At 46.4% G+C, this 17,550-nt stretch overlaps 35 non-coding genes across 35 annotated transcripts; all 35 read left to right on the top strand.

Annotated features, from left to right (window-relative positions):
* The first annotated feature begins 220 nt into the window (after positions 1 to 220).
* LOC121594969 lies at positions 221 to 339 on the top strand. Its single transcript, XR_006005077.1, has one exon. It is a non-coding gene; the product is annotated as a 5S ribosomal RNA (ribosomal RNA).
* Positions 340 to 720: 381 nt separating this feature from the next.
* LOC121594968 lies at positions 721 to 839 on the top strand. Its single transcript, XR_006005076.1, has one exon. It is a non-coding gene; the product is annotated as a 5S ribosomal RNA (ribosomal RNA).
* Positions 840 to 1,220: 381 nt separating this feature from the next.
* Positions 1,221 to 1,339, top strand: LOC121594967. Its single transcript, XR_006005075.1, has one exon. It is a non-coding gene; the product is annotated as a 5S ribosomal RNA (ribosomal RNA).
* A 381-nt stretch (positions 1,340 to 1,720) lies between these two features.
* On the top strand, positions 1,721 to 1,839 carry LOC121594966. Its single transcript, XR_006005074.1, has one exon. It is a non-coding gene; the product is annotated as a 5S ribosomal RNA (ribosomal RNA).
* Positions 1,840 to 2,220: 381 nt separating this feature from the next.
* Positions 2,221 to 2,339, top strand: LOC121594965. The gene has a single exon (XR_006005073.1). It is a non-coding gene; the product is annotated as a 5S ribosomal RNA (ribosomal RNA).
* A 381-nt stretch (positions 2,340 to 2,720) lies between these two features.
* On the top strand, positions 2,721 to 2,839 carry LOC121594964. The gene has a single exon (XR_006005072.1). It is a non-coding gene; the product is annotated as a 5S ribosomal RNA (ribosomal RNA).
* Positions 2,840 to 3,221: 382 nt separating this feature from the next.
* Positions 3,222 to 3,340, top strand: LOC121594962. The gene has a single exon (XR_006005070.1). It is a non-coding gene; the product is annotated as a 5S ribosomal RNA (ribosomal RNA).
* A 381-nt stretch (positions 3,341 to 3,721) lies between these two features.
* On the top strand, positions 3,722 to 3,840 carry LOC121594961. Its single transcript, XR_006005069.1, has one exon. It is a non-coding gene; the product is annotated as a 5S ribosomal RNA (ribosomal RNA).
* Positions 3,841 to 4,220: 380 nt separating this feature from the next.
* LOC121594960 lies at positions 4,221 to 4,339 on the top strand. The gene has a single exon (XR_006005068.1). It is a non-coding gene; the product is annotated as a 5S ribosomal RNA (ribosomal RNA).
* A 381-nt stretch (positions 4,340 to 4,720) lies between these two features.
* Positions 4,721 to 4,839, top strand: LOC121594958. Its single transcript, XR_006005067.1, has one exon. It is a non-coding gene; the product is annotated as a 5S ribosomal RNA (ribosomal RNA).
* Positions 4,840 to 5,220: 381 nt separating this feature from the next.
* On the top strand, positions 5,221 to 5,339 carry LOC121594957. Its single transcript, XR_006005066.1, has one exon. It is a non-coding gene; the product is annotated as a 5S ribosomal RNA (ribosomal RNA).
* A 381-nt stretch (positions 5,340 to 5,720) lies between these two features.
* On the top strand, positions 5,721 to 5,839 carry LOC121594956. Its single transcript, XR_006005065.1, has one exon. It is a non-coding gene; the product is annotated as a 5S ribosomal RNA (ribosomal RNA).
* A 381-nt stretch (positions 5,840 to 6,220) lies between these two features.
* LOC121594955 lies at positions 6,221 to 6,339 on the top strand. The gene has a single exon (XR_006005064.1). It is a non-coding gene; the product is annotated as a 5S ribosomal RNA (ribosomal RNA).
* Positions 6,340 to 6,720: 381 nt separating this feature from the next.
* LOC121594954 lies at positions 6,721 to 6,839 on the top strand. The gene has a single exon (XR_006005063.1). It is a non-coding gene; the product is annotated as a 5S ribosomal RNA (ribosomal RNA).
* A 382-nt stretch (positions 6,840 to 7,221) lies between these two features.
* On the top strand, positions 7,222 to 7,340 carry LOC121594953. The gene has a single exon (XR_006005062.1). It is a non-coding gene; the product is annotated as a 5S ribosomal RNA (ribosomal RNA).
* Positions 7,341 to 7,721: 381 nt separating this feature from the next.
* LOC121594952 lies at positions 7,722 to 7,840 on the top strand. The gene has a single exon (XR_006005061.1). It is a non-coding gene; the product is annotated as a 5S ribosomal RNA (ribosomal RNA).
* A 381-nt stretch (positions 7,841 to 8,221) lies between these two features.
* Positions 8,222 to 8,340, top strand: LOC121594950. Its single transcript, XR_006005059.1, has one exon. It is a non-coding gene; the product is annotated as a 5S ribosomal RNA (ribosomal RNA).
* A 381-nt stretch (positions 8,341 to 8,721) lies between these two features.
* LOC121594949 lies at positions 8,722 to 8,840 on the top strand. The gene has a single exon (XR_006005058.1). It is a non-coding gene; the product is annotated as a 5S ribosomal RNA (ribosomal RNA).
* A 379-nt stretch (positions 8,841 to 9,219) lies between these two features.
* LOC121594948 lies at positions 9,220 to 9,338 on the top strand. The gene has a single exon (XR_006005057.1). It is a non-coding gene; the product is annotated as a 5S ribosomal RNA (ribosomal RNA).
* A 381-nt stretch (positions 9,339 to 9,719) lies between these two features.
* LOC121594947 lies at positions 9,720 to 9,838 on the top strand. Its single transcript, XR_006005056.1, has one exon. It is a non-coding gene; the product is annotated as a 5S ribosomal RNA (ribosomal RNA).
* Positions 9,839 to 10,219: 381 nt separating this feature from the next.
* LOC121594946 lies at positions 10,220 to 10,338 on the top strand. The gene has a single exon (XR_006005055.1). It is a non-coding gene; the product is annotated as a 5S ribosomal RNA (ribosomal RNA).
* A 381-nt stretch (positions 10,339 to 10,719) lies between these two features.
* Positions 10,720 to 10,838, top strand: LOC121595029. Its single transcript, XR_006005130.1, has one exon. It is a non-coding gene; the product is annotated as a 5S ribosomal RNA (ribosomal RNA).
* A 381-nt stretch (positions 10,839 to 11,219) lies between these two features.
* On the top strand, positions 11,220 to 11,338 carry LOC121595028. Its single transcript, XR_006005129.1, has one exon. It is a non-coding gene; the product is annotated as a 5S ribosomal RNA (ribosomal RNA).
* A 381-nt stretch (positions 11,339 to 11,719) lies between these two features.
* LOC121595027 lies at positions 11,720 to 11,838 on the top strand. The gene has a single exon (XR_006005128.1). It is a non-coding gene; the product is annotated as a 5S ribosomal RNA (ribosomal RNA).
* A 381-nt stretch (positions 11,839 to 12,219) lies between these two features.
* On the top strand, positions 12,220 to 12,338 carry LOC121595026. Its single transcript, XR_006005127.1, has one exon. It is a non-coding gene; the product is annotated as a 5S ribosomal RNA (ribosomal RNA).
* Positions 12,339 to 12,719: 381 nt separating this feature from the next.
* On the top strand, positions 12,720 to 12,838 carry LOC121595025. The gene has a single exon (XR_006005126.1). It is a non-coding gene; the product is annotated as a 5S ribosomal RNA (ribosomal RNA).
* Positions 12,839 to 13,219: 381 nt separating this feature from the next.
* Positions 13,220 to 13,338, top strand: LOC121595023. Its single transcript, XR_006005124.1, has one exon. It is a non-coding gene; the product is annotated as a 5S ribosomal RNA (ribosomal RNA).
* A 381-nt stretch (positions 13,339 to 13,719) lies between these two features.
* On the top strand, positions 13,720 to 13,838 carry LOC121595022. Its single transcript, XR_006005123.1, has one exon. It is a non-coding gene; the product is annotated as a 5S ribosomal RNA (ribosomal RNA).
* A 381-nt stretch (positions 13,839 to 14,219) lies between these two features.
* On the top strand, positions 14,220 to 14,338 carry LOC121595021. Its single transcript, XR_006005122.1, has one exon. It is a non-coding gene; the product is annotated as a 5S ribosomal RNA (ribosomal RNA).
* A 381-nt stretch (positions 14,339 to 14,719) lies between these two features.
* LOC121595020 lies at positions 14,720 to 14,838 on the top strand. The gene has a single exon (XR_006005121.1). It is a non-coding gene; the product is annotated as a 5S ribosomal RNA (ribosomal RNA).
* Positions 14,839 to 15,219: 381 nt separating this feature from the next.
* Positions 15,220 to 15,338, top strand: LOC121595019. Its single transcript, XR_006005120.1, has one exon. It is a non-coding gene; the product is annotated as a 5S ribosomal RNA (ribosomal RNA).
* A 381-nt stretch (positions 15,339 to 15,719) lies between these two features.
* Positions 15,720 to 15,838, top strand: LOC121595018. The gene has a single exon (XR_006005119.1). It is a non-coding gene; the product is annotated as a 5S ribosomal RNA (ribosomal RNA).
* A 381-nt stretch (positions 15,839 to 16,219) lies between these two features.
* On the top strand, positions 16,220 to 16,338 carry LOC121595016. The gene has a single exon (XR_006005118.1). It is a non-coding gene; the product is annotated as a 5S ribosomal RNA (ribosomal RNA).
* A 381-nt stretch (positions 16,339 to 16,719) lies between these two features.
* LOC121595015 lies at positions 16,720 to 16,838 on the top strand. The gene has a single exon (XR_006005117.1). It is a non-coding gene; the product is annotated as a 5S ribosomal RNA (ribosomal RNA).
* A 381-nt stretch (positions 16,839 to 17,219) lies between these two features.
* On the top strand, positions 17,220 to 17,338 carry LOC121595014. The gene has a single exon (XR_006005116.1). It is a non-coding gene; the product is annotated as a 5S ribosomal RNA (ribosomal RNA).
* Positions 17,339 to 17,550: the final 212 nt, after the last annotated feature.

Here is a 17,550-nt window from a genome sequence, read left to right as displayed (position 1 = left end):
GCGTAACTCGGGAACTAACTGTATACTCAAACGCTGAAATATTCAATAGTTTTCTCACCGGGCAAACATCGGAGACACAAACCATGCCAAACGTTTTCCTAAAGGACAAATAGATGACGCTTTAAAATGCTTTGATCTAATGTTCTAATTCCAAATGCATCAGACAAATGAACGGCGGTGTGACGTTGGTTTATATTGCGTGTTAGCGGCGGGTATGGTTGTCAACGACCATACCATGTTGAAAACACCGGTTCTCGTCCGATCACCGAAGTTAAGCAACATCGGGCATGGCTAGTACTTAGGTGGGTGACCACTTGGGAAAACCATGTGTCGTTGGCATCTTCACCTTTTTGCTTTTCTCAGCCTCATCGGGGATGCGTTTGGCGACATGGAATGTATCCATCGTCCTTGTGGTCATCCCAGTACGCTGTGAAAAAGTTCCTTTTGGATGAATTGTTCCTCCTTCTAACGCTTCCCTGGAAGGGCGATGTTGTTCTATTTATAGCCCTTCGTAGCATATGTTGGAGTGGGGGAACTGTGGTCGAACATACTTTTTATACAAACATCACTCTTGAAGGTGCATTTATTTGTGTGAAAAGCATTGTAACTTGTGCCCTGTGACTTGTGGAGGCTGCAGAAAAGATGAATTCCACATTAGATTTGAACGTTAGACGGCGGTGTGACGTTGGTTTATCTTGCGTGTTAGCGGCGGGTATGGTTGTCAACGACCATACCATGTTGAAAACACCGGTTCTCGTCCGATCACCGAAGTTAAGCAACATCGGGCATGGCTAGTACTTAGGTGGGTGACCACTTGGGAAAACCATGTGTCGTTGGCATCTTCACCTTTTTGCTTTTCTCAGCCTCATCGGGGATGTGTTTGGTCGAATGGAATGTATCCATCGTCCTTGTGGTCATCCCAGTACGCTGTGAAAATGTTCGTTTTGGATGAATTGTTCCTCCTTCTAACGCTTCCCTGGAAGGGCGATGTTGTTCTATTTATAGCCCTTCGTAGCATATGTTGGAATGGGGGAACTGTGGTCGAACATACTTTTTATACAAACATCGCTCTTGAAGGTGGATTTATTTGTGTGAAAAGCACTGAAGCTTGAGCCCTGTGACCTGTGGAGACTGCAGAAAAGATGAATTCCACATTAGATTTGAACGTTAGACGGCGGTGTGACGTTGGTTTATGTTGCGTGTTAGCGGCGGGTATGGTTGTCAACGACCATACCATGTTGAAAACACCGGTTCTCGTCCGATCACCGAAGTTAAGCAACATCGGGCATGGCTAGTACTTAGGTGGGTGACCACTTGGGAAAACCATGTGTCGTTGGCATCTTCACCTTTTTGCTTTTCTCAGCCTCGTCGGGGATGTGTTTGGTCGCATGGAATGTATCCATCGTCCTTGTGGTCATCCCAGTACGCTGTGAAAAAGTTCCTTTTGGATGAATTGTTCCTCCTTCTAACGCTTCCCTGGAAGGGCGATGTTGTTCTATTTATAGCCCTTCTTAGCATATGTTGCAGTGGGGGAACTGCTGTCGAACATACTTTTTATACAAACATCACTCTTGAAGGTGGATTTATTTGTGTGAAAAGCATTGTAGCTTGAGCCCTGTGACTTGTAGAGGCTGCAGAAAAAATGAATTCCACATTAGATTTGAACGTTAGACGGCGGTGTGACGTTGGTTTATGTTGTGTGTTAGCGGCGGGTATGGTTGTCAACGACCATACCATGTTGAAAACACCGGTTCTCGTCCGATCACCGAAGTTAAGCAACATCGGGCATGGCTAGTACTTAGGTGGGTGACCACTTGGGAAAACCATGTGTCGTTGGCATCTTCACCTTTTTGCTTTTCTCAGCCTCATCGGGGATGCGTTTGGCGACATGGAATGTATCCATCGTCCTTGTGGTCATCCCAGTACGCTGTGAAAAATTTCCTTTTGGATGAATTGTTCCTCCTTCTAACGCTTCCCTGGAAGGGCGATGTTGTTCTATTTATAGCCCTTCTTAGCATATGTTGCAGTGGGGGAACTGCTGTCGAACATACTTTTTATACAAACATCACTCTTGAAGGTGCATTTATTTGTGTGAAAATCATTGTAACTTGTGCCCTGTGACTTGTGGAGGCTGCAGAAAAGATGAATTCCACATTAGATTTGAACGTTAGACGGCGGTGTGACGTTGGTTTATGTTGCGTGTTAGCGGCGGGTATGGTTGTCAACGACCATACCATGTTGAAAACACCGGTTCTCGTCCGATCACCGAAGTTAAGCAACATCGGGCATGGCTAGTACTTAGGTGGGTGACCACTTGGGAAAACCATGTGTCGTTGGCATCTTCACCTTTTTGCTTTTCTCAGCCTCATCGGGGATGTGTTTGGTCGAATGGAATGTATCCATCGTCCTTGTGGTCATCCCAGTACGCTGTGAAAATGTTCGTTTTGGATGAATTGTTCCTCCTTCTAACGCTTCCCTGGAAGGGCGATGTTGTTCTATTTATAGCCCTTCTTAGCATATGTTGCAGTGGGGGAACTGCTGTCGAACATACTTTTTATACAAACATCGCCCTTGAAGGTGCATTTATTTGTGTGAAAAGCATTGTAGCTTGTGCCCTGTGACTTGTGGAGGCTGCAGAAAAGATGAATTCCACATTAGATTTGAACGTTAGACGGCGGTGTGACGTTGGTTTATGTTGCGTGTTAGCGGCGGGTATGGTTGTCAACGACCATACCATGTTGAAAACACCGGTTCTCGTCCGATCACCGAAGTTAAGCAACATCGGGCATGGCTAGTACTTAGGTGGGTGACCACTTGGGAAAACCATGTGTCGTTGGCATCTTCACCTTTTTGCTTTTCTCAGCCTCATCGGGGATGTGTTTGGTCGCATGGAATGTATCCATCGTCCTTGTGGTCATCCCAGTACGCTGTGAAAAAGTTCCTTTTGGATGAATTGTTCCTCCTTCTAACGCTTCCCTGGAAAGGCGATGTTGTTCTATTTATAGCCCTTCGTAGCATATGTTGGAGTGGGGGAACTGTGGTCGAACATACTTTTTATACAAACAACCACTCTTGAAGGTGGATTTATTTGTGTGAAAAGCATTGTAGCTTGAGCCCTGTGACTTGTAGAGGCTGCAGAAAAAATAAATTCCACATTAGATTTGAACGTTAGACGGCGGTGTGACGTTGGTTTATGTTGTGTGTTAGCGGCGGGTATGGTTGTCAACGACCATACCATGTTGAAAACACCGGTTCTCGTCCGATCACCGAAGTTAAGCAACATCGGGCATGGCTAGTACTTAGGTGGGTGACCACTTGGGAAAACCATGTGTCGTTGGCATCTTCACCTTTTTGCTTTTCTCAGCCTCATCGGGGATGCGTTTGGCGACATGGAATGTATCCATCGTCCTTGTGGTCATCCCAGTACGCTGTGAAAAAGTTCCTTTTGGATGAATTGTTCCTCCTTCTAACGCTTCCCTGGAAGGGCGATGTTGTTCTATTTATAGCCCTTCTTAGCATATGTTGCAGTGGGGGAACTGTGGTCGAACATACTTTTTATACAAACATCACTCTTGAAGGTGCATTTATTTGTGTGAAAAGCACTGTAGCTTGAGCCCTGTGACCTGTGGAGACTGCAGAAAAGATGAATTCCACATTAGATTTGAACGTTAGACGGCGGTGTGACGTTGGTTTATGTTGCGTGTTAGCGGCGGGTATGGTTGTCAACGACCATACCATGTTGAAAACACCGGTTCTCGTCCGATCACCGAAGTTAAGCAACATCGGGCATGGCTAGTACTTAGGTGGGTGACCACTTGGGAAAACCATGTGTCGTTGGCATCTTCACCTTTTTGCTTTTCTCAGCCTCATCGGGGATGTGTTTGGTCGAATGGAATGTATCCATCGTCCTTGTGGTCATCCCAGTACGCTGTGAAAATGTTCGTTTTGGATGAATTGTTCCTCCTTCTAACGCTTCCCTGGAAGGGCGATGTTGTTCTATTTATAGCCCTTCGTAGCATATGTTGGAGTGGGGGAACTGTGTCGAACATACTTTTTATACAAACATCACTCTTGAAGGTGGATTTATTTGTGTGAAAAGCATTGTAGCTTGAGCCCTGTGACTTGTGGAGGCTGCAGAAAAAATGAATTCCACATTAGATTTGAACGTTAGACGGCGGTGTGACGTTGGTTTATGTTGCGTGTTAGCGGCGGGTATGGTTGTCAACGACCATACCATGTTGAAAACACCGGTTCTCGTCCGATCACCGAAGTTAAGCAACATCGGGCATGGCTAGTACTTAGGTGGGTGACCACTTGGGAAAACCATGTGTCGTTGGCATCTTCACCTTTTTGCTTTTCTCAGCCTCATCGGGGATGCGTTTGGCGACATGGAATGTATCCATCGTCCTTGTGGTCATCCCAGTACGCTGTGAAAAAGTTCCTTTTGGATGAATTGTTCCTCCTTCTAACGCTTCCCTGGAAGGGCGATGTTGTTCTATTTATAGCCCTTCGTAGCATATGTTGGAGTGGGGGAACTGTGGTCGAACATACTTTTTATACAAACATCGCTCTTGAAGGTGGATTTATTTGTGTGAAAAGCACTGTAGCTTGAGCCCTGTGACTTGTGGAGACTGCAGAAAAGATGAATTCCACATTAGATTTGAACGTTAGACGGCGGTGTGACGTTGGTTTATGTTGCGTGTTAGCGGCGGGTATGGTTGTCAACGACCATACCATGTTGAAAACACCGGTTCTCGTCCGATCACCGAAGTTAAGCAACATCGGGCATGGCTAGTACTTAGGTGGGTGACCACTTGGGAAAACCATGTGTCGTTGGCATCTTCACCTTTTTGCTTTTCTCAGCCTCATCGGGGATGCGTTTGGCGACATGGAATGTATCCATCGTCCTTGTGGTCATCCCAGTACGCTGTGAAAAAGTTCCTTTTGGATGAATTGTTCCTCCTTCTAACGCTTCCCTGGAAGGGCGATGTTGTTCTATTTATAGCCCTTCGTAGCATATGTTGGAGTGGGGGAACTGTGGTCGAACATACTTTTTATACAAACATCACTCTTGAAGGTGCATTTATTTGTGTGAAAAGCATTGTAGCTTGTGCCCTGTGACTTGTGGAGGCTGCAGAAAAGATGAATTCCACATTAGATTTGAACGTTAGACGGCGGTGTGACGTTGGTTTATGTTGCGTGTTAGCGGCGGGTATGGTTGTCAACGACCATACCATGTTGAAAACACCGGTTCTCGTCCGATCACCGAAGTTAAGCAACATCGGGCATGGCTAGTACTTAGGTGGGTGACCACTTGGGAAAACCATGTGTCGTTGGCATCTTCACCTTTTTGCTTTTCTCAGCCTCATCGGGGATGTGTTTGGTCGCATGGAATGTATCCATCGTCCTTGTGGTCATCCCAGTACGCTGTGAAAAAGTTCGTTTTGGATGAATTGTTCCTCCTTCTAACGCTTCCCTGGAAGGGCGATGTTGTTCTATTTATAGCCCTTCGTAGCATATGTTGGAGTGGGGGAACTGTGGTCGAACATACTTTTTATACAAACATCGCTCTTGAAGGTGGATTTATTTGTGTGAAAAGCACTGTAGCTTGAGCCCTGTGACTTGTGGAGGCTGCAGAAAAGATGAATTCCACATTAGATTTGAACGTTAGACGGCGGTGTGACGTTGGTTTATGTTGCGTGTTAGCGGCGGGTATGGTTGTCAACGACCATACCATGTTGAAAACACCGGTTCTCGTCCGATCACCGAAGTTAAGCAACATCGGGCATGGCTAGTACTTAGGTGGGTGACCACTTGGGAAAACCATGTGTCGTTGGCATCTTCACCTTTTTGCTTTTCTCAGCCTCATCGGGGATGTGTTTGGTCGCATGGAATGTATCCATCGTCCTTGTGGTCATCCCAGTACGCTGTGAAAAAGTTCCTTTTGGATGAATTGTTCCTCCTTCTAACGCTTCCCTGGAAGGGCGATGTTGTTCTATTTATAGCCCTTCGTAGCATATGTTGGAGTGGGGGAACTGTGGTCGAACATACTTTTTATACAAACATCACTCTTGAAGGTGGATTTATTTGTGTGAAAAGCATTGTAGCTTGAGCCCTGTGACTTGTGGAGGCTGCAGAAAAGATGAATTCCACATTAGATTTGAACGTTAGACGGCGGTGTGACGTTGGTTTATGTTGTGTGTTAGCGGCGGGTATGGTTGTCAACGACCATACCATGTTGAAAACACCGGTTCTCGTCCGATCACCGAAGTTAAGCAACATCGGGCATGGCTAGTACTTAGGTGGGTGACCACTTGGGAAAACCATGTGTCGTTGGCATCTTCACCTTTTTGCTTTTCTCAGCCTCATCGGGGATGCGTTTGGCGACATGGAATGTATCCATCGTCCTTGTGGTCATCCCAGTACGCTGTGAAAAAGTTCCTTTTGGATGAATTGTTCCTCCTTCTAACGCTTCCCTGGAAGGGCGATGTTGTTCTATTTATAGCCCTTCGTAGCATATGTTGGAGTGGGGGAACTGTGGTCGAACATACTTTTTATACAAACATCACTCTTGAAGGTGCATTTATTTGTGTGAAAAGCACTGTAGCTTGAGCCCTGTGACTTGTGGAGGCTGCAGAAAAGATGAATTCCACATTAGATTTGAACGTTAGACGGCGGTGTGACGTTGGTTTATGTTGCGTGTTAGCGGCGGGTATGGTTGTCAACGACCATACCATGTTGAAAACACCGGTTCTCGTCCGATCACCGAAGTTAAGCAACATCGGGCATGGCTAGTACTTAGGTGGGTGACCACTTGGGAAAACCATGTGTCGTTGGCATCTTCACCTTTTTGCTTTTCTCAGCCTCATCGGGGATGTGTTTGGTCGACATGGAATGTATCCATCGTCCTTGTGGTCATCCCAGTACGCTGTGAAAAAGTTCCTTTTGGATGAATTGTTCCTCCTTCTAACGCTTCCCTGGAAGGGCGATGTTGTTCTATTTATAGCCCTTCGTAGCATATGTTGGAGTGGGGGAACTGTGGTCGAACATACTTTTTATACAAACATCACTCTTGAAGGTGCATTTATTTGTGTGAAAAGCATTGTAGCTTGAGCCCTGTGACTTGTGGAGGCTGCAGAAAAGATGAATTCCACATTAGATTTGAACGTTAGACGGCGGTGTGACGTTGGTTTATGTTGCGTGTTAGCGGCGGGTATGGTTGTCAACGACCATACCATGTTGAAAACACCGGTTCTCGTCCGATCACCGAAGTTAAGCAACATCGGGCATGGCTAGTACTTAGGTGGGTGACCACTTGGGAAAACCATGTGTCGTTGGCATCTTCACCTTTTTGCTTTTCTCAGCCTCATCGGGGATGCGTTTGGCGACATGGAATGTATCCATCGTCCTTGTGGTCATCCCAGTACGCTGTGAAAAAGTTCCTTTTGGATGAATTGTTCCTCCTTCTAACGCTTCCCTGGAAGGGCGATGTTGTTCTATTTATAGCCCTTCGTAGCATATGTTGGAGTGGGGGAACTGTGGTCGAACATACTTTTTATACAAACATCACTCTTGAAGGTGCATTTATTTGTGTGAAAAGCATTGTAGCTTGAGCCCTGTGACTTGTGGAGGCTGCAGAAAAGATGAATTCCACATTAGATTTGAACGTTAGACGGCGGTGTGACGTTGGTTTATGTTGCGTGTTAGCGGCGGGTATGGTTGTCAACGACCATACCATGTTGAAAACACCGGTTCTCGTCCGATCACCGAAGTTAAGCAACATCGGGCATGGCTAGTACTTAGGTGGGTGACCACTTGGGAAAACCATGTGTCGTTGGCATCTTCACCTTTTTGCTTTTCTCAGCCTCATCGGGGATGCGTTTGGCGACATGGAATGTATCCATCGTCCTTGTGGTCATCCCAGTACGCTGTGAAAAAGTTCCTTTTGGATGAATTGTTCCTCCTTCTAACGCTTCCCTGGAAGGGCGATGTTGTTCTATTTATAGCCCTTCGTAGCATATGTTGGAGTGGGGGAACTGTGGTCGAACATACTTTTTATACAAACATCACTCTTGAAGGTGCATTTATTTGTGTGAAAAGCACTGTAGCTTGAGCCCTGTGACTTGTGGAGGCTGCAGAAAAGATGAATTCCACATTAGATTTGAACGTTAGACGGCGGTGTGACGTTGGTTTATGTTGCGTGTTAGCGGCGGGTATGGTTGTCAACGACCATACCATGTTGAAAACACCGGTTCTCGTCCGATCACCGAAGTTAAGCAACATCGGGCATGGCTAGTACTTAGGTGGGTGACCACTTGGGAAAACCATGTGTCGTTGGCATCTTCACCTTTTTGCTTTTCTCAGCCTCATCGGGGATGTGTTTGGTCGCATGGAATGTATCCATCGTCCTTGTGGTCATCCCAGTACGCTGTGAAAAAGTTCCTTTTGGATGAATTGTTCCTCCTTCTAACGCTTCCCTGGAAGGGCGATGTTGTTCTATTTATAGCCCTTCGTAGCATATGTTGGAGTGGGGGAACTGTGGTCGAACATACTTTTTATACAAACATCACTCTTGAAGGTGCATTTATTTGTGTGAAAAGCACTGTAGCTTGAGCCCTGTGACTTGTGGAGGCTGCAGAAAAGATGAATTCCACATTAGATTTGAACGTTAGACGGCGGTGTGACGTTGGTTTATGTTGCGTGTTAGCGGCGGGTATGGTTGTCAACGACCATACCATGTTGAAAACACCGGTTCTCGTCCGATCACCGAAGTTAAGCAACATCGGGCATGGCTAGTACTTAGGTGGGTGACCACTTGGGAAAACCATGTGTCGTTGGCATCTTCACCTTTTTGCTTTTCTCAGCCTCATCGGGGATGCGTTTGGCGACATGGAATGTATCCATCGTCCTTGTGGTCATCCCAGTACGCTGTGAAAAAGTTCCTTTTGGATGAATTGTTCCTCCTTCTAACGCTTCCCTGGAAGGGCGATGTTGTTCTATTTATAGCCCTTCGTAGCATATGTTGGAGTGGGGGAACTGTGGTCGAACATACTTTTTATACAAACATCACTCTTGAAGGTGCATTTATGTGTGTGAAAAGCTGTAGCTTGAGCCCTGTGACTTGTGGAGGCTGCAGAAAAGATGAATTCCACATTAGATTTGAACGTTAGACGGCGGTGTGACGTTGGTTTATGTTGCGTGTTAGCGGCGGGTATGGTTGTCAACGACCATACCATGTTGAAAACACCGGTTCTCGTCCGATCACCGAAGTTAAGCAACATCGGGCATGGCTAGTACTTAGGTGGGTGACCACTTGGGAAAACCATGTGTCGTTGGCATCTTCACCTTTTTGCTTTTCTCAGCCTCATCGGGGATGCGTTTGGCGACATGGAATGTATCCATCGTCCTTGTGGTCATCCCAGTACGCTGTGAAAAAGTTCCTTTTGGATGAATTGTTCCTCCTTCTAACGCTTCCCTGGAAGGGCGATGTTGTTCTATTTATAGCCCTTCGTAGCATATGTTGGAGTGGGGGAACTGTGGTCGAACATACTTTTTATACAAACATCACTCTTGAAGGTGCATTTATTTGTGTGAAAAGCACTGTAGCTTGAGCCCTGTGACTTGTGGAGGCTGCAGAAAAGATGAATTCCACATTAGATTTGAACGTTAGACGGCGGTGTGACGTTGGTTTATGTTGCGTGTTAGCGGCGGGTATGGTTGTCAACGACCATACCATGTTGAAAACACCGGTTCTCGTCCGATCACCGAAGTTAAGCAACATCGGGCATGGCTAGTACTTAGGTGGGTGACCACTTGGGAAAACCATGTGTCGTTGGCATCTTCACCTTTTTGCTTTTCTCAGCCTCATCGGGGATGCGTTTGGCGACATGGAATGTATCCATCGTCCTTGTGGTCATCCCAGTACGCTGTGAAAAAGTTCCTTTTGGATGAATTGTTCCTCCTTCTAACGCTTCCCTGGAAGGGCGATGTTGTTCTATTTATAGCCCTTCGTAGCATATGTTGGAGTGGGGGAACTGTGGTCGAACATACTTTTTATACAAACATCACTCTTGAAGGTGCATTTATTTGTGTGAAAAGCACTGTAGCTTGTGCCCTGTGACTTGTGGAGGCTGCAGAAAAGATGAATTCCACATTAGATTTGAACGTTAGACGGCGGTGTGACGTTGGTTTATGTTGCGTGTTAGCGGCGGGTATGGTTGTCAACGACCATACCATGTTGAAAACACCGGTTCTCGTCCGATCACCGAAGTTAAGCAACATCGGGCATGGCTAGTACTTAGGTGGGTGACCACTTGGGAAAACCATGTGTCGTTGGCATCTTCACCTTTTTGCTTTTCTCAGCCTCATCGGGGATGCGTTTGGCGACATGGAATGTATCCATCGTCCTTGTGGTCATCCCAGTACGCTGTGAAAAAGTTCCTTTTGGATGAATTGTTCCTCCTTCTAACGCTTCCCTGGAAGGGCGATGTTGTTCTATTTATAGCCCTTCGTAGCATATGTTGGAGTGGGGGAACTGTGGTCGAACATACTTTTTATACAAACATCACTCTTGAAGGTGCATTTATTTGTGTGAAAAGCACTGTAGCTTGAGCCCTGTGACTTGTGGAGGCTGCAGAAAAGATGAATTCCACATTAGATTTGAACGTTAGACGGCGGTGTGACGTTGGTTTATGTTGCGTGTTAGCGGCGGGTATGGTTGTCAACGACCATACCATGTTGAAAACACCGGTTCTCGTCCGATCACCGAAGTTAAGCAACATCGGGCATGGCTAGTACTTAGGTGGGTGACCACTTGGGAAAACCATGTGTCGTTGGCATCTTCACCTTTTTGCTTTTCTCAGCCTCATCGGGGATGCGTTTGGCGACATGGAATGTATCCATCGTCCTTGTGGTCATCCCAGTACGCTGTGAAAAAGTTCCTTTTGGATGAATTGTTCCTCCTTCTAACGCTTCCCTGGAAGGGCGATGTTGTTCTATTTATAGCCCTTCGTAGCATATGTTGGAGTGGGGGAACTGTGGTCGAACATACTTTTTATACAAACATCACTCTTGAAGGTGCATTTATTTGTGTGAAAAGCACTGTAGCTTGAGCCCTGTGACTTGTGGAGGCTGCAGAAAAGATGAATTCCACATTAGATTTGAACGTTAGACGGCGGTGTGACGTTGGTTTATGTTGCGTGTTAGCGGCGGGTATGGTTGTCAACGACCATACCATGTTGAAAACACCGGTTCTCGTCCGATCACCGAAGTTAAGCAACATCGGGCATGGCTAGTACTTAGGTGGGTGACCACTTGGGAAAACCATGTGTCGTTGGCATCTTCACCTTTTTGCTTTTCTCAGCCTCATCGGGGATGCGTTTGGCGACATGGAATGTATCCATCGTCCTTGTGGTCATCCCAGTACGCTGTGAAAAAGTTCCTTTTGGATGAATTGTTCCTCCTTCTAACGCTTCCCTGGAAGGGCGATGTTGTTCTATTTATAGCCCTTCGTAGCATATGTTGGAGTGGGGGAACTGTGGTCGAACATACTTTTTATACAAACATCACTCTTGAAGGTGCATTTATTTGTGTGAAAAGCACTGTAGCTTGAGCCCTGTGACTTGTGGAGGCTGCAGAAAAGATGAATTCCACATTAGATTTGAACGTTAGACGGCGGTGTGACGTTGGTTTATGTTGCGTGTTAGCGGCGGGTATGGTTGTCAACGACCATACCATGTTGAAAACACCGGTTCTCGTCCGATCACCGAAGTTAAGCAACATCGGGCATGGCTAGTACTTAGGTGGGTGACCACTTGGGAAAACCATGTGTCGTTGGCATCTTCACCTTTTTGCTTTTCTCAGCCTCATCGGGGATGCGTTTGGCGACATGGAATGTATCCATCGTCCTTGTGGTCATCCCAGTACGCTGTGAAAAAGTTCCTTTTGGATGAATTGTTCCTCCTTCTAACGCTTCCCTGGAAGGGCGATGTTGTTCTATTTATAGCCCTTCGTAGCATATGTTGGAGTGGGGGAACTGTGGTCGAACATACTTTTTATACAAACATCACTCTTGAAGGTGCATTTATTTGTGTGAAAAGCACTGTAGCTTGTGCCCTGTGACTTGTGGAGGCTGCAGAAAAGATGAATTCCACATTAGATTTGAACGTTAGACGGCGGTGTGACGTTGGTTTATGTTGCGTGTTAGCGGCGGGTATGGTTGTCAACGACCATACCATGTTGAAAACACCGGTTCTCGTCCGATCACCGAAGTTAAGCAACATCGGGCATGGCTAGTACTTAGGTGGGTGACCACTTGGGAAAACCATGTGTCGTTGGCATCTTCACCTTTTTGCTTTTCTCAGCCTCATCGGGGATGCGTTTGGCGACATGGAATGTATCCATCGTCCTTGTGGTCATCCCAGTACGCTGTGAAAAAGTTCCTTTTGGATGAATTGTTCCTCCTTCTAACGCTTCCCTGGAAGGGCGATGTTGTTCTATTTATAGCCCTTCGTAGCATATGTTGGAGTGGGGGAACTGTGGTCGAACATACTTTTTATACAAACATCACTCTTGAAGGTGCATTTATTTGTGTGAAAAGCACTGTAGCTTGAGCCCTGTGACTTGTGGAGGCTGCAGAAAAGATGAATTCCACATTAGATTTGAACGTTAGACGGCGGTGTGACGTTGGTTTATGTTGCGTGTTAGCGGCGGGTATGGTTGTCAACGACCATACCATGTTGAAAACACCGGTTCTCGTCCGATCACCGAAGTTAAGCAACATCGGGCATGGCTAGTACTTAGGTGGGTGACCACTTGGGAAAACCATGTGTCGTTGGCATCTTCACCTTTTTGCTTTTCTCAGCCTCATCGGGGATGCGTTTGGCGACATGGAATGTATCCATCGTCCTTGTGGTCATCCCAGTACGCTGTGAAAAAGTTCCTTTTGGATGAATTGTTCCTCCTTCTAACGCTTCCCTGGAAGGGCGATGTTGTTCTATTTATAGCCCTTCGTAGCATATGTTGGAGTGGGGGAACTGTGGTCGAACATACTTTTTATACAAACATCACTCTTGAAGGTGCATTTATTTGTGTGAAAAGCACTGTAGCTTGTGCCCTGTGACTTGTGGAGGCTGCAGAAAAGATGAATTCCACATTAGATTTGAACGTTAGACGGCGGTGTGACGTTGGTTTATGTTGCGTGTTAGCGGCGGGTATGGTTGTCAACGACCATACCATGTTGAAAACACCGGTTCTCGTCCGATCACCGAAGTTAAGCAACATCGGGCATGGCTAGTACTTAGGTGGGTGACCACTTGGGAAAACCATGTGTCGTTGGCATCTTCACCTTTTTGCTTTTCTCAGCCTCATCGGGGATGCGTTTGGCGACATGGAATGTATCCATCGTCCTTGTGGTCATCCCAGTACGCTGTGAAAAAGTTCCTTTTGGATGAATTGTTCCTCCTTCTAACGCTTCCCTGGAAGGGCGATGTTGTTCTATTTATAGCCCTTCGTAGCATATGTTGGAGTGGGGGAACTGTGGTCGAACATACTTTTTATACAAACATCACTCTTGAAGGTGCATTTATTTGTGTGAAAAGCACTGTAGCTTGAGCCCTGTGACTTGTGGAGGCTGCAGAAAAGATGAATTCCACATTAGATTTGAACGTTAGACGGCGGTGTGACGTTGGTTTATGTTGCGTGTTAGCGGCGGGTATGGTTGTCAACGACCATACCATGTTGAAAACACCGGTTCTCGTCCGATCACCGAAGTTAAGCAACATCGGGCATGGCTAGTACTTAGGTGGGTGACCACTTGGGAAAACCATGTGTCGTTGGCATCTTCACCTTTTTGCTTTTCTCAGCCTCATCGGGGATGCGTTTGGCGACATGGAATGTATCCATCGTCCTTGTGGTCATCCCAGTACGCTGTGAAAAAGTTCCTTTTGGATGAATTGTTCCTCCTTCTAACGCTTCCCTGGAAGGGCGATGTTGTTCTATTTATAGCCCTTCGTAGCATATGTTGGAGTGGGGGAACTGTGGTCGAACATACTTTTTATACAAACATCACTCTTGAAGGTGCATTTATTTGTGTGAAAAGCACTGTAGCTTGAGCCCTGTGACTTGTGGAGGCTGCAGAAAAGATGAATTCCACATTAGATTTGAACGTTAGACGGCGGTGTGACGTTGGTTTATGTTGCGTGTTAGCGGCGGGTATGGTTGTCAACGACCATACCATGTTGAAAACACCGGTTCTCGTCCGATCACCGAAGTTAAGCAACATCGGGCATGGCTAGTACTTAGGTGGGTGACCACTTGGGAAAACCATGTGTCGTTGGCATCTTCACCTTTTTGCTTTTCTCAGCCTCATCGGGGATGCGTTTGGCGACATGGAATGTATCCATCGTCCTTGTGGTCATCCCAGTACGCTGTGAAAAAGTTCCTTTTGGATGAATTGTTCCTCCTTCTAACGCTTCCCTGGAAGGGCGATGTTGTTCTATTTATAGCCCTTCGTAGCATATGTTGGAGTGGGGGAACTGTGGTCGAACATACTTTTTATACAAACATCACTCTTGAAGGTGCATTTATTTGTGTGAAAAGCACTGTAGCTTGTGCCCTGTGACTTGTGGAGGCTGCAGAAAAGATGAATTCCACATTAGATTTGAACGTTAGACGGCGGTGTGACGTTGGTTTATGTTGCGTGTTAGCGGCGGGTATGGTTGTCAACGACCATACCATGTTGAAAACACCGGTTCTCGTCCGATCACCGAAGTTAAGCAACATCGGGCATGGCTAGTACTTAGGTGGGTGACCACTTGGGAAAACCATGTGTCGTTGGCATCTTCACCTTTTTGCTTTTCTCAGCCTCATCGGGGATGCGTTTGGCGACATGGAATGTATCCATCGTCCTTGTGGTCATCCCAGTACGCTGTGAAAAAGTTCCTTTTGGATGAATTGTTCCTCCTTCTAACGCTTCCCTGGAAGGGCGATGTTGTTCTATTTATAGCCCTTCGTAGCATATGTTGGAGTGGGGGAACTGTGGTCGAACATACTTTTTATACAAACATCACTCTTGAAGGTGCATTTATTTGTGTGAAAAGCACTGTAGCTTGAGCCCTGTGACTTGTGGAGGCTGCAGAAAAGATGAATTCCACATTAGATTTGAACGTTAGACGGCGGTGTGACGTTGGTTTATGTTGCGTGTTAGCGGCGGGTATGGTTGTCAACGACCATACCATGTTGAAAACACCGGTTCTCGTCCGATCACCGAAGTTAAGCAACATCGGGCATGGCTAGTACTTAGGTGGGTGACCACTTGGGAAAACCATGTGTCGTTGGCATCTTCACCTTTTTGCTTTTCTCAGCCTCATCGGGGATGCGTTTGGCGACATGGAATGTATCCATCGTCCTTGTGGTCATCCCAGTACGCTGTGAAAAAGTTCCTTTTGGATGAATTGTTCCTCCTTCTAACGCTTCCCTGGAAGGGCGATGTTGTTCTATTTATAGCCCTTCGTAGCATATGTTGGAGTGGGGGAACTGTGGTCGAACATACTTTTTATACAAACATCACTCTTGAAGGTGCATTTATTTGTGTGAAAAGCACTGTAGCTTGAGCCCTGTGACTTGTGGAGGCTGCAGAAAAGATGAATTCCACATTAGATTTGAACGTTAGACGGCGGTGTGACGTTGGTTTATGTTGCGTGTTAGCGGCGGGTATGGTTGTCAACGACCATACCATGTTGAAAACACCGGTTCTCGTCCGATCACCGAAGTTAAGCAACATCGGGCATGGCTAGTACTTAGGTGGGTGACCACTTGGGAAAACCATGTGTCGTTGGCATCTTCACCTTTTTGCTTTTCTCAGCCTCATCGGGGATGCGTTTGGCGACATGGAATGTATCCATCGTCCTTGTGGTCATCCCAGTACGCTGTGAAAAAGTTCCTTTTGGATGAATTGTTCCTCCTTCTAACGCTTCCCTGGAAGGGCGATGTTGTTCTATTTATAGCCCTTCGTAGCATATGTTGGAGTGGGGGAACTGTGGTCGAACATACTTTTTATACAAACATCACTCTTGAAGGTGCATTTATTTGTGTGAAAAGCACTGTAGCTTGAGCCCTGTGACTTGTGGAGGCTGCAGAAAAGATGAATTCCACATTAGATTTGAACGTTAGACGGCGGTGTGACGTTGGTTTATGTTGCGTGTTAGCGGCGGGTATGGTTGTCAACGACCATACCATGTTGAAAACACCGGTTCTCGTCCGATCACCGAAGTTAAGCAACATCGGGCATGGCTAGTACTTAGGTGGGTGACCACTTGGGAAAACCATGTGTCGTTGGCATCTTCACCTTTTTGCTTTTCTCAGCCTCATCGGGGATGCGTTTGGCGACATGGAATGTATCCATCGTCCTTGTGGTCATCCCAGTACGCTGTGAAAAAGTTCCTTTTGGATGAATTGTTCCTCCTTCTAACGCTTCCCTGGAAGGGCGATGTTGTTCTATTTATAGCCCTTCGTAGCATATGTTGGAGTGGGGGAACTGTGGTCGAACATACTTTTTATACAAACATCACTCTTGAAGGTGCATTTATTTGTGTGAAAAGCACTGTAGCTTGTGCCCTGTGACTTGTGGAGGCTGCAGAAAAGATGAATTCCACATTAGATTTGAACGTTAGACGGCGGTGTGACGTTGGTTTATGTTGCGTGTTAGCGGCGGGTATGGTTGTCAACGACCATACCATGTTGAAAACACCGGTTCTCGTCCGATCACCGAAGTTAAGCAACATCGGGCATGGCTAGTACTTAGGTGGGTGACCACTTGGGAAAACCATGTGTCGTTGGCATCTTCACCTTTTTGCTTTTCTCAGCCTCATCGGGGATGCGTTTGGCGACATGGAATGTATCCATCGTCCTTGTGGTCATCCCAGTACGCTGTGAAAAAGTTCCTTTTGGATGAATTGTTCCTCCTTCTAACGCTTCCCTGGAAGGGCGATGTTGTTCTATTTATAGCCCTTCGTAGCATATGTTGGAGTGGGGGAACTGTGGTCGAACATACTTTTTATACAAACATCACTCTTGAAGGTGCATTTATTTGTGTGAAAAGCACTGTAGCTTGAGCCCTGTGACTTGTGGAGGCTGCAGAAAAGATGAATTCCACATTAGATTTGAACGTTAGACGGCGGTGTGACGTTGGTTTATGTTGCGTGTTAGCGGCGGGTATGGTTGTCAACGACCATACCATGTTGAAAACACCGGTTCTCGTCCGATCACCGAAGTTAAGCAACATCGGGCATGGCTAGTACTTAGGTGGGTGACCACTTGGGAAAACCATGTGTCGTTGGCATCTTCACCTTTTTGCTTTTCTCAGCCTCATCGGGGATGCGTTTGGCGACATGGAATGTATCCATCGTCCTTGTGGTCATCCCAGTACGCTGTGAAAAAGTTCCTTTTGGATGAATTGTTCCTCCTTCTAACGCTTCCCTGGAAGGGCGATGTTGTTCTATTTATAGCCCTTCGTAGCATATGTTGGAGTGGGGGAACTGTGGTCGAACATAC

This window comes from Anopheles merus, chromosome 2L, assembly GCF_017562075.2.
Source record: "Anopheles merus strain MAF chromosome 2L, AmerM5.1, whole genome shotgun sequence".
In the NCBI taxonomy this organism is placed as follows: Eukaryota; Metazoa; Arthropoda; class Insecta; order Diptera; family Culicidae; genus Anopheles; species Anopheles merus.
This window is presented reverse-complemented; position numbering and strand designations above follow the sequence as displayed.